Source organism: Miniopterus schreibersii (assembly GCF_964146895.1).
Source record: "Miniopterus schreibersii genome assembly, chromosome: 18".
NCBI lineage: Eukaryota > Metazoa > Chordata > Mammalia > Chiroptera > Miniopteridae > Miniopterus > Miniopterus schreibersii.
The window spans coordinates 27,625,286-27,636,037 of NC_138121.1; the positions used below are offsets into that span (position 1 = coordinate 27,625,286).

A 10,752-nucleotide genomic window follows, 5' to 3' on the forward strand; every position below is an offset into this window, starting at 1 on the left:
GCCCCTTGGGGCTGTTGTTTCCTCCCCAGGATGTGACTGATGGAAATGGCCTCTCCATGTCTCTGTGAAATGGGGGTGACCAGACCTCAACGGCTTGGTGTTGCCCAGCTGCCCCCCTGACCTGCAGGATCTGGCCTCAGCCAGGCTCTCTGACCGCGCTGTTCTCACAGTCCACTCTCCCATGCTGGCCCACTGGGACGCCCCAAGCACCCCCCACCGGCCCCCTTACCCAGGCGGGTGCCTGGCACACATCTGCCCATCCCCACACTGGCTGACCCCTCACAGGCATCTCAAGAGCCTCCCTGAAGCACTTTCCCAGGCACACATTTGTCCTCCCTGGTGGACGGAAACGACCTCGCTTGCTGTAAACCTAGAGCCACCCTGGCCCAGAGCGGGTGCTCCATGAAGACCTGCGGCCCGCTGGCCGGCTGCGCAGCTGAGTCGACGAGCGAAGGCAGTGGCTTCACAGGGCGCGTGTATGTGGAGAAGTGATATAACAAAGCTTTGCTTTGCCACGTCGATGTTTCTCCTGCCATAGCACCATGTTCTTAGGGGAAAGGGGGCCGGTGAGTGTTTCATCAGGTGGGCCCCGGTGTGAGTGACATCTCAGGCTCCACGATGGCAGAGATGGCTAAGCCCAGGGGCCCTGCAGTTAAGTGAAGAACACGCTCGCACATACAGGGGAAGGCAAAAGTAGTCCACGGTTGTGAGTACGCGAAACACAGAGTTTATTCTTGTGTTATTGTTTATTAATTATTGTCTTATTTACATGTATTAAAACTATAAACCTACTCTTTCCCTCCCCTGTATAACGGCCCCAAAGGACGTCAAGAAGTGAAATACTCAGATAATTACTCTTCAGTTCTTGACTGTACTTAAGTGGGGTCCTGAAGAAAGGAGGAGACTCAGTAGCTGGAGGGGAGGGAAACAGCACTCCAGGGAGAAGGAACAGCACATGCAAAGGCCCTGGGGCATAAGAGGGCATGGGGAGTTTGAGCAATGGCAAGTCAGGGCATGTGTCAGGGAGCAGAGAGAGGAGGTCAAAGGCAGATCATGGTGGTTGGTGGTTTTTATAACATAACATTATCGTTAATTCTGCTCATAACAATGACAGCTTTATCAAGCACTATGTTCCAGGTACTTTACATATATCATCTCAATCCCTACAACCACATGTGAGGTAGGTCCTAATATTATCCCCATTCTATTGAGGACAAAACTGAGACCCACAGAAACAAACTGACTTTCCCCAGGACAGTCCCAATCTAGGTCTACCTGTCTACACACATGGACCGTATTCCATGCCTTTGGGGCAATATGAAAAGAGTTGCTCATTACCCTGGCAATGATGTATCAGTCAGCTCTGCCCACACTCATGCTGCATAACAAAAACACAAAACCTGACGGCACACGAGAATAGCATTTATTGCCTGTGCGTGTGGGGTGGTCAGGTAGGTATCCACTGCAGTGAGTGGGCGACTAGGCTCTACATGTCTCTCATCCTTCCTTGGGCCAACACGGCATTTCCCATGCTGATGGCAGAGGCTTGAGAGCACTGGTGGAAACAGGTGTTTCTCCAAGCTTCTGCTTGTGTGATGTCTGCTAACATCCCATTGAGCAAAGCAAACCAGACGGTGAGTCCCAGAGTCCAAGGACAAGAAAACTACCCATCTCTTGGTAGAAGGAGCTACAAAATCTTTGACAAAGGGCTTGGACCCAGGAAGGCGTGAAGACCTAAGGCCATTTATGCACTCTACCTGCCACAGGTTAGGAAGGCCTGGGCGAGGGCCAGAGGGCCTGCTGGAGCGGGAGAGGAGGGGCCATCGCTGAGCCCAGTTCCTATCCTGGGCATGAGAAGAGTGACCTGTCCAGGGTGCAGCACAAGTCAGCGGGAGAGCTGGAACTCTTGTCCAAACCCTCTGACTCCAAGACCCTTGCAGCATGAGCCTGGGTGGATCACTAGATCCAACCAAGAAAAACAGAAACTTCCTTGAGTATTTAAAACAAAGAGAATTCAATACATAGAACCAGTTGCTCTGGCGATGGAGAAGCTGAGAGCCTAGGGGCTAAGCATGGTCAGGAATTTGCTAGCACCCCAGGACTGAAGGGACATAGAGGAGCCAGGGTCGGTGAGAGCCTGTCGGTGCGAGCAGCACCACCTCTGAGACGGTGAGCAGGAGGAGAGGGAGGAGCCCTGCTGGCTTCTCCCTCCTCCAGACCCCCCTCCAAGCTCTCACCAGTGCCTTTCGCCAGCCAGACCCAGCCAGAAGCTGGGTGATGGGCAGAAAGCCTGTGAAATGCAGCCTCTTAGCCCCCGCAGTGCAGAGTGGCGTGGGAGGGACGAGGGCAGGGGCTGAGGGTAGGCAGGTTCAGAGAGAGTGGACTACTAGGCAATCGCCTCCCGGGGACAGGTGGCCTCTGTCTGGCGAGTGCCCCGGGGCAGTGCTCCTCCAACGGCCAGGCCAGGCTCACAAAGCCCTGGTTCTGGCTCAGAGCTCTGGGCAGGGCCTGAGACTCTGCATTTCTAACCGGCTCCAGGGCATGCCAACTGATGCTGCTGATCCCGGGCCACACTTTCTAGGGCAAGGCAACATGGGAGAGCGGCAGGACATGGGAGTGCCCTCGTGGAGATGCTGAGCAGACATTTATTCAGTCTTTACCACTGCCCAGCTCTCATTCCTTCCATGACAGAAGAATAAAAACCAAGACCCAGCCTAGTCAAGAGACTCACCCACGGTCACCCCGCTTGTGGGTGACTGAGATGCGATGCCCGGTGGCCTTGCCCCTCTGGCTGGTTATTTCTGGGCTTCTGGGAATTGACCCAGAGACATTCATGATGCTATCTTCCATCCATCATATTCCACGGGGCCCAGGCTTTTCATTCACAATCTCAAATCCTCACAGCCTGAAAAAGAAAGATTACCAGCTCCATTTTTATATAGGAGGAAACCAAGGCTCGGGAAATTTAAGGAATCCACTGAGGGTCACCTGTGAAGGAGGGGCAGAGCCCCATTTGAACCCAAATCTGCCCTGCCCCAAACCTTTGCTCTAGGCGTTATACCCCACTGCCTCTCAAATTCACCAGTTCATTTATTCACTCAACAAACATTGATCAGCGAAGCACTATGAGGCCCTGATTAAGAATGTGGATGTCTGTGACCCACTGGCCGGGATTCAAATCCCGGTCCTCCCCACCCCTCCACACCAGGGGTGCCACCTCGGGAATTCCCTACCCCAGTGACTTGTTGGGAGACACCCTCCGGTTGTCCACACTGCAGACTCTGGATAAATACCAGACCTGTCGTAAGAATGCAACAAGCCTGATGCTTAGACTCTGGGCAGGGGAGACAGTCAACTCATTAATCAAAACAAAAGGTTACAGGTTCAGTTCCCGATCAGAACACATACCCGGGTTGCCGGTTTGACCCCTGGTCTCCGTGCGTGCAGGAGGCAATGGATCAATGTTTCTCTCTCCCATCGGCTCTACTCTCTCTCCCGCCCTCTCTCTCTAAAATCAATAAAAACATATCCTGGGGTGAGGATTTAAAAAAAATGACTGAGTGTCCAAGATTAGGGTTCCAAGGGAGTGGGGTGCTCTAGGAGGTCAGAGAGAGCCACTGTCACTCAACGGCAGCATGGGTTGCTGGTGGAGCCCTTGCCCAGGCTGGATCTGCGGCCACATCTGCAAGCGTCCTGGGACTGCAGCTGTGACAGCTCCTGCTCTGTGACCCTGCGCCAGCTCCCGGGAGGGGAACGCGCTCTGTCTCCCTCACGGCGACGCCTCGTTGTGGGGTCCAGCCCAGAATGTTTGGGGCCCTCAGGTGCCTCCTGCCCAGACGCCTTCCAATCCGCCGCGGCCCCGGCAAGGCCACTGAAAGGTGGCCTCAAGCGCTGGTTTCCCCGAAGAGCTCAGAAGAGCTCATTTCTGAGAGACAGGAGGGACTTGGGCTCCTGGCACTTGTTTGCACAAAGGATCGCAGGCTTCTCTCTCCTGACGGCAGCTTACACGTGCTGGCTGACCCCTCAGTGGAGCCCCCAGGATCGCAGGCTCCTTCCCAGAGAAGCGCGTGGGGGGAGCGGGAGGGGGGAACGCGCTGTGTCCCGCAGGCTCTTTTCCTCCCCTGACCGCACAGTCTGTTTAGGGTTGAAGACTGGATGCTAAATGCGTCTTCTGGTTTGTTTGGGTGTGTTTTTCTCTCCTCTTTTACCTTTAACTAAAACACAACACAAAATAAGCGCCCTGATTGCATTCAGCTGTTAAGAGGGAAGCAACTCTGCCTCCCCACCTTCCCTGGCAGAGATCAAATGTGACTTTCTCAAAAAACAAAAAGTGGAAAGTTTACAAATACAGAACCCAGAGTCTGCAATCGCACGCCATCACTCCACGCCGGTGATGTGCGCTTCCGACGGCCTGCTGGCTACACAGGCCTCCGTGCTGTTTCTGTAAAGCCATATGCAAAGATGGCACTGGGGCACTTTCTACCCTTCTACCAAAAAAAAAAAAAGCCCAGAAGGGGAAATAATCTTTGCATCAGCTGAGGTCCTACCAGTCTGTTTAGCAAAGTAAAGCATAAAAATATTTTAAGCTGAAAGTGGTCAAATAAGCCGATTAAATTCATTTTCTGAAATAATCTTACCCCGAACCAGTTTAGTCATATACATGAAGCCTGAAAGTGCTTCTCCTTGCTGGGTTTCTGGGACCTGAAATATTTTCAACTAAATGAGAAAACGTTCGCTGCTGAATGGCCTATTAGAGCTGTCACAAATGTGATTGCTGGAAATAAACAAGATTGTAAGAACGTTGGCAAGAGCAGAAACGTAAGTCAACATTAATAGGTGGTGTAATTAAATTATCCCTTAAGCCAAGGTGCCAAGTGACACAAAATTTTTTGTGTTAATTCTAGTATGTTCACCTCCCTGGGCCTGCACAAATCTGAATGAATCTCCCTCCAGAATTGCTAATTTTATTTTGTTCAGTTTCTACGTAGCAAACAGCTCTCTGTTCTACCAGGAAAATCAAAGTACTTGGGACATACAAATTCATAACGGTTCATGTGATACAAACATGGTTCAATAAACAATGTTTATTTTCTATAAGTTAGTGTCTTGCTCAAGAAAATTAGAACTAAATTTCGGGAAGATTTATTTTCATTTTAACCATTGTTCATGGCCACTTAATACTTAAGTGACTTTCCCCCCAAAAGACAAATCTTTAAAGCAGAACAGAATTTATTTAAATTGCCGCCTTTTTGCACCATCTAATACATTGACATGAATTATGAATAGTGGGTGACTTGCACAGTTTGTAAATACTACAGGTATAATAGCTGGCATGTCTTTCAATTAAATTTTTAAGAACAATACATAACTAATAACAACCGTACACGATGAAGTCGTTGTACTGTGCTGCATTTACATATTTCTATGCCTTTAAATAGTATTTCACATTTGGAATCTGATGAATCCCCATTTTTAGGAAAAAAAATCTCTTTTGTTGCTCTTATTGAATTGGTGTTTTTAAGTGTTGTCAACGTGTGCTCTATTTCTTTTTAAATTAGAAAGCGATATGGCAAATGATTACAAATTATGGAAGCATGTTCCATGAAGAATCCAAACATTAAAATCATCAAAAAAAATGTTTTAAAATAATTTTAATTTCAATATTAAATACGTTGAAGAAAGTGCTCAACGTTCTTAGGGATTCTCTTTAGCAAGAGATAGGGATCGAAAAATGTTGGGGGCGGGGGTTGGAAATAAAGTAGAAAGTTTGGGAGATGAGCTTTAAAAGCCCTAAGAAGCTGGTGATGCTGTTTTAGCAGGTGCTGATATCATGAAATGCAATGTCCAGTGTGGATATTCTCACACTTACTCATCAAATCGAAAGAAAACGCTGTTGCGAAGGTGAGATTCCGATGCCACTATCTGCACATGCCTGATTTTACTTGGCCATTTGTACGCATAAAGCTCCATGCAATGCTGTAACCTACATTCTTCATGATTATCGGGGGGAACTGTAAGGATATCTTTTATTTCTTAAAACATAGACAGGCAACTGATAAAATATTGAACTAGCTTTTATATTGAACATTTCCAGGAATTATTTCTTTGCATTCTAGCTGGGCGCTGTCTCAGGCCCTTTCAGGAGGGTGAGACATTTTGGTAATTAACATTTTTTGGCTTAAATACTTTAAATACTCTTGGATAGTTTGCACATTTCAGGCAGGGTCTCTGAAAAGGTTTTCTTCTTACATTTAGAGCTTACTGGACGCGCTCCAGGGGAGGCAAAGGGGAGACCTGACGTGATTTGGGGCTAAATCTCAGTCTCTATCTTCCCCACCCCCACCCGCGTGGATCACTCTAGAAGTAACATCGCCATCTACTGGACAGCAGCCGAACCTCTCCAAGAAGGCAAAGGTTTCTGTTTTCGGCAATCCGAATTAGAGAGCTTCAAAAATACATATTTAAGGTGTAGAATGCCATCGTTTCAGGGACAGAAGAACAAAAACAAAATAATCTAATCAAAAGCGAAGGAAAGTGGCAATAGCCGTTTTGAACACCTCTGGGCTGTAAGAGTTTTGAAAACTGGCTCTAGCCCATCACCCTACCCTCTACAAAAAAACTCCCAAAGAGGGAAAAAAGGTAAGAAATGTGCTATTAATTTCTAAAAGTTTTATATTATTATGAATTTCTGGAATGAAGGGTCTTTTTCACTAGTCAGCTCCCACCTTTTTCTACTTACATTTCCTGGGGGCCAGGAGCTTAAGAAAAGCACATATAAGCGCGCTCACACACACACACACACACACACACACGCACACCCCACTCCTTTGGAGTTCTTTAACCTAACAAGGCTTTGTGAACATAAGAGTACAAAACTGGGATAACCCAAATATTATTCTAAATTTTTTTTCAGGCACTTAAGCAAAACAACTACCATTTTTGAAGTTTATGTAACTTTTCCTTATAAATATAATCACATTCCGATTATACATCTACAATTACAAATGTTGATTTCTGGATTTTCTCATGCAAATAAGCGTCTTGCTTTCCCCTTTCTTCCTGCCCCTAACTGATCACTGAATCTGCCTTGAAATGTGAGCATTAATTGCTTTCTCTCGGTAATTAAAGCCAGGGTATCCTTTTCACGAGAGAACGACATTGTTTTACAATTTCCCATACTCGCTGGAATAGTTTCATGGAAAGGAGAGGAGTCGGTTGTGGCCTAGGATATTAACACATGTTTTCTTTACAATCCTCCTAACATTTGACAAGACGTTCGGAAGATTTTTTTTAAAAATAGACACCTTATGCTAAATAAAAATTACAATTAAATTTATTAAGTATCACAATTTACCCATTTTTTAAAAAAGAAACATTTTTACTCAAGCTTATATTTTCTTATTACACATCATAAAAAAAAAAATGTTTAAGTGTCCTAAGAGCCTAAAGTCAGGTTTGCTATTGCATTACAGTCAGAAATTACTTCATTTCATATATATATTCATTTCATCTATATATCAAAGTATTTACATTTTGTAACTTAATTTCTGACTCACTAGAGTTTGAAAGATCTGGACATTATAAAGGCAAACTCATTTTCTGCTGGAACGAAACGAGAAAATGAAAATTTTTTAAAATTTATTTTATTAGGTAAATTCAGTAGGGACTCACTGTGAGCCCCTGAAATAAACCAGCCTGCTTCTGTTTACTTTCTCCATCTTTCGGAGCCTTAAAATGAAAATTGAAGTCACTGCCATTGGCAAGCACACTCCCCCTCCCCTTCCTATCCGATGTTTGTGTAGAAATTGTAGGCTCTTTCCCTAAAAGCCGAGAAGGCTGCTGAGGGCTGGCCGGGTGCGTTCAGGCGACGGGCTCCGGGGACCCTCCGCTGGGAGATAAAGGGAGGGAAGGCAGGGCAGGACGGGACGGACGGACAGACGGACCCACACGCCGGGTCTGGGGGACGCAGGGGAAAGGCCAGGGAGTACTCACCACTTCCAGTGTCGCCGCTCTCTCCTGGTCCCGGTTCCAAAAGGAAATGTGGCTCTTTTGTGCAGAACCAGAAACCAACATCCAGGAAGTTGGCAAAATCACTAGCTAAACAATCAATAGAGGAAACACAACACATTAAAAGACCAAATTTGGGGTGGTTTTTTTTTTTCTCCAATAAAAAGAAAATGAGTGAAGGTGGGTGGGGGGGGGAAGAACACATTTTAATTGTTTTTCCTGTGACCTGAGCTGCGCCCCAGGTTAATCTAAGTTCGCCTTCGGATACTTGCTCTCCTGCCTCCGCATAATCTAAAGGACCCCTTGAAGGAGGGCGACCGGTTTAGGTTATCGCAGCCCCCGAAATTCGCTGCGTGAACCCGTCCCGAGTCCCCGCCGCTCATCTGAAATGAGTTTTCCTATGAAAATCCACTTTAAAACTCAGCGACCCCCACCCCTAATGAATGCCTTCAGTGACAGGAAATGTTAACCATTTTAAGCGTTTTATTTGCATTTGCTGCGAAGCTGAGGGAGTAAGGGGAGAAATGTACATTTAATGATTGGTCGTGAAATTGAGATCGATGAAGTGAGCGTGGACGTGTGAGTGTTTCCGAGCAAGGGGGCGAGCATCCTGGGTCCCGAATTAGCCCCAGACCCCGAGTGACTTCCCCTTGAATTCTCCCAGGAGCAAGCGAGGGTTTGCGTGTTGCAGTCGAGCCATATTTCAAATTCTCTTGTGTTGTTGATGAATTAAAAGGCAATGTCCTTGCACTTTTCAGCTGGGGAGTCTAAAGTAAAGTGCCCGTCCTGCAATGTTTGCGGTGCAGAGATGTGTTTTTTTGTGCGAGTGTTTTCTCCCTGGGATCAAAAGGGGGAGAGAAAAAAAAAGATTTTCCCTCCCAAATCAACTAAACACTGAAGCTCAGAGACACACGGAATGTGTATAACATTGTCCTTCAGAAATCCATCTCGAATTTTTTTTTAAAGTCCTCTCTTTGATCAAAAGCCGACAGAGAATTACACTTTTCTTCATTCTGTTGCATTTAACATGGACTAACACAGGGTGAGTTTAAACAAACAGATGGCCCAGGCATGAATGCTCCTTTCAGTTTGAGGAGCTGGAGGTGGGCTGGATCCATGGGGGGGGGGGGGGCTGTTGGGAGGATTAGTTAGGGAGAGGGGTGAAAGCTGCAAAGCTTGGGGGGAAAGCTGAGACAAGAATAAACCCGTGATGGAAAATTTTTTAACTACCTCTACGCATTGAGCCTGCGATCTTCTTGCCAGTGCGCAGTGCAACTGTTGAAATTCGTCTGCCTGAAAGATAAATGGCCTATTTTATTCAAGAGTGTCAAGTAGGGAAACGAAACAAAACAAAAACCCTTCAAAGTATATTTTCAGAAGATAATCTAATGCGCCACGAGTGCCCGGTAAGAGGGGCGTGCGGGGGAGCAGGGCCAGCTCTTGGTGAGAAATTCCGCACAGGAGCCGAGCCGCAGCCACCCAGCGAGGGAACAGGGACAGGAATGAGAAAGGCCGGTCCTGGTTGAGGGTCTTCAAGGGGTGTGAACGGGACCTACTCCCTGCATGGCCTCCCTCGTGTGGACGCTAAGCCACCGACACGCGGCCCTGAAATCCTTGGCCCAGGAGGCACATCCGAGGGTGCACCAAGCTGGGTGCGAGCTCTAGGGCAGGTGGACACTTTGAGGTCACTGCTGCACCAGGTGCAGTTTATGCTGTGTCTCCCCATGTTGAAGAGCAGAGGTGCTGGCTGGGTTCCAGTCTCCCCGTGATGAGCGGGCCATGAACACCCCTCCACCACACACACCCCGCGCCTCAGAGACCTTCCAGAAGCCTGCACCTTCTCAAGGGCAAGACAATCAGAAGATCAACAGCCATCCTCGCCACTCCCCCACCAGCCCCAACAGTCTACCTCCCAGGTGTTAAAAGAAGTGCCCCAAATCCCTGCCAGTTTTTTAGACGGGGCCTGTTACCTGGCTCTGGGGCGGGCCAGGGGGTTGATAAAACAGAGGGCATCGCGGACAATCCTCCAAAACAGCTTTTCCCGTTTCCTGCACGCAGAGCGAGCATGCCGCCCCTCCGTGCCCCTTCCCTCCCCTGCTCCAGGCGGGCAGCTGGAAGGAAGGGAAGGAAAAGTTACAGGTCATATAGAGTAATTTATTAGCGATGGCGCATGCCCCGGGAGAGTGCAGTTAATTAAAGGCCAGGCTTTTTCTGGAGGCTCAGAGCAGAGAAGAGGAACCAGGACGCTAAATGCAAATGCTGACAAGGCCAGGCTGCTGTGTGGAAATTTGGGAGGCCTCTGGCACCCCACAACCCAGCGGCCGCCCCACCCCACGAGCTCCCGTCGCGGTCTCTTCATTTCCCGGGTCGCCAGCTAATGTGTGTACCTGGAGCTCTTGGTTGCTCAGATTCCACTTTTCCAACCATGTCGGGGCAAACACAGCCCCAAGCCTGGAGCAGGCAGGGTCCTGACAACTTGGCCAAGGTAAGAGAGCCTGCGGGGGAGGAAAAGGAAGAATGTTCTAGAAGGCGACAGAGCCCAGACTCCAGGCCCAGAAGGCAAGTGACATCTACTTTTTCTTTCCCTGTTCTTTCTCCAAAACACCAAAAATTTACCAGGGGTAGTATACGCGTATGTGTAAAAAATAACTTACAGGCTGCACACACATGCGCACGCACACGCACACACACATTATTTTTAATGTATTTACTTTAAATACCGGGCTATTTCTCCTTACTGAAGGC

At 48.0% G+C, this 10,752-nt stretch overlaps 1 long non-coding RNA gene across 1 annotated transcript; it reads right to left on the bottom strand.

The window, feature by feature from the left end:
* Positions 1-9,237: 9,237 nt before the first annotated feature.
* LOC308548100 lies at positions 9,238-10,464 on the bottom strand. Its single transcript, XR_013997576.1, has 3 exons — positions 10,395-10,464; positions 9,978-10,118; positions 9,238-9,300 (listed from the first exon to the last, which is right to left on the bottom strand). It is a non-coding gene; the product is annotated as an uncharacterized lncRNA (long non-coding RNA).
* Positions 10,465-10,752: the final 288 nt, after the last annotated feature.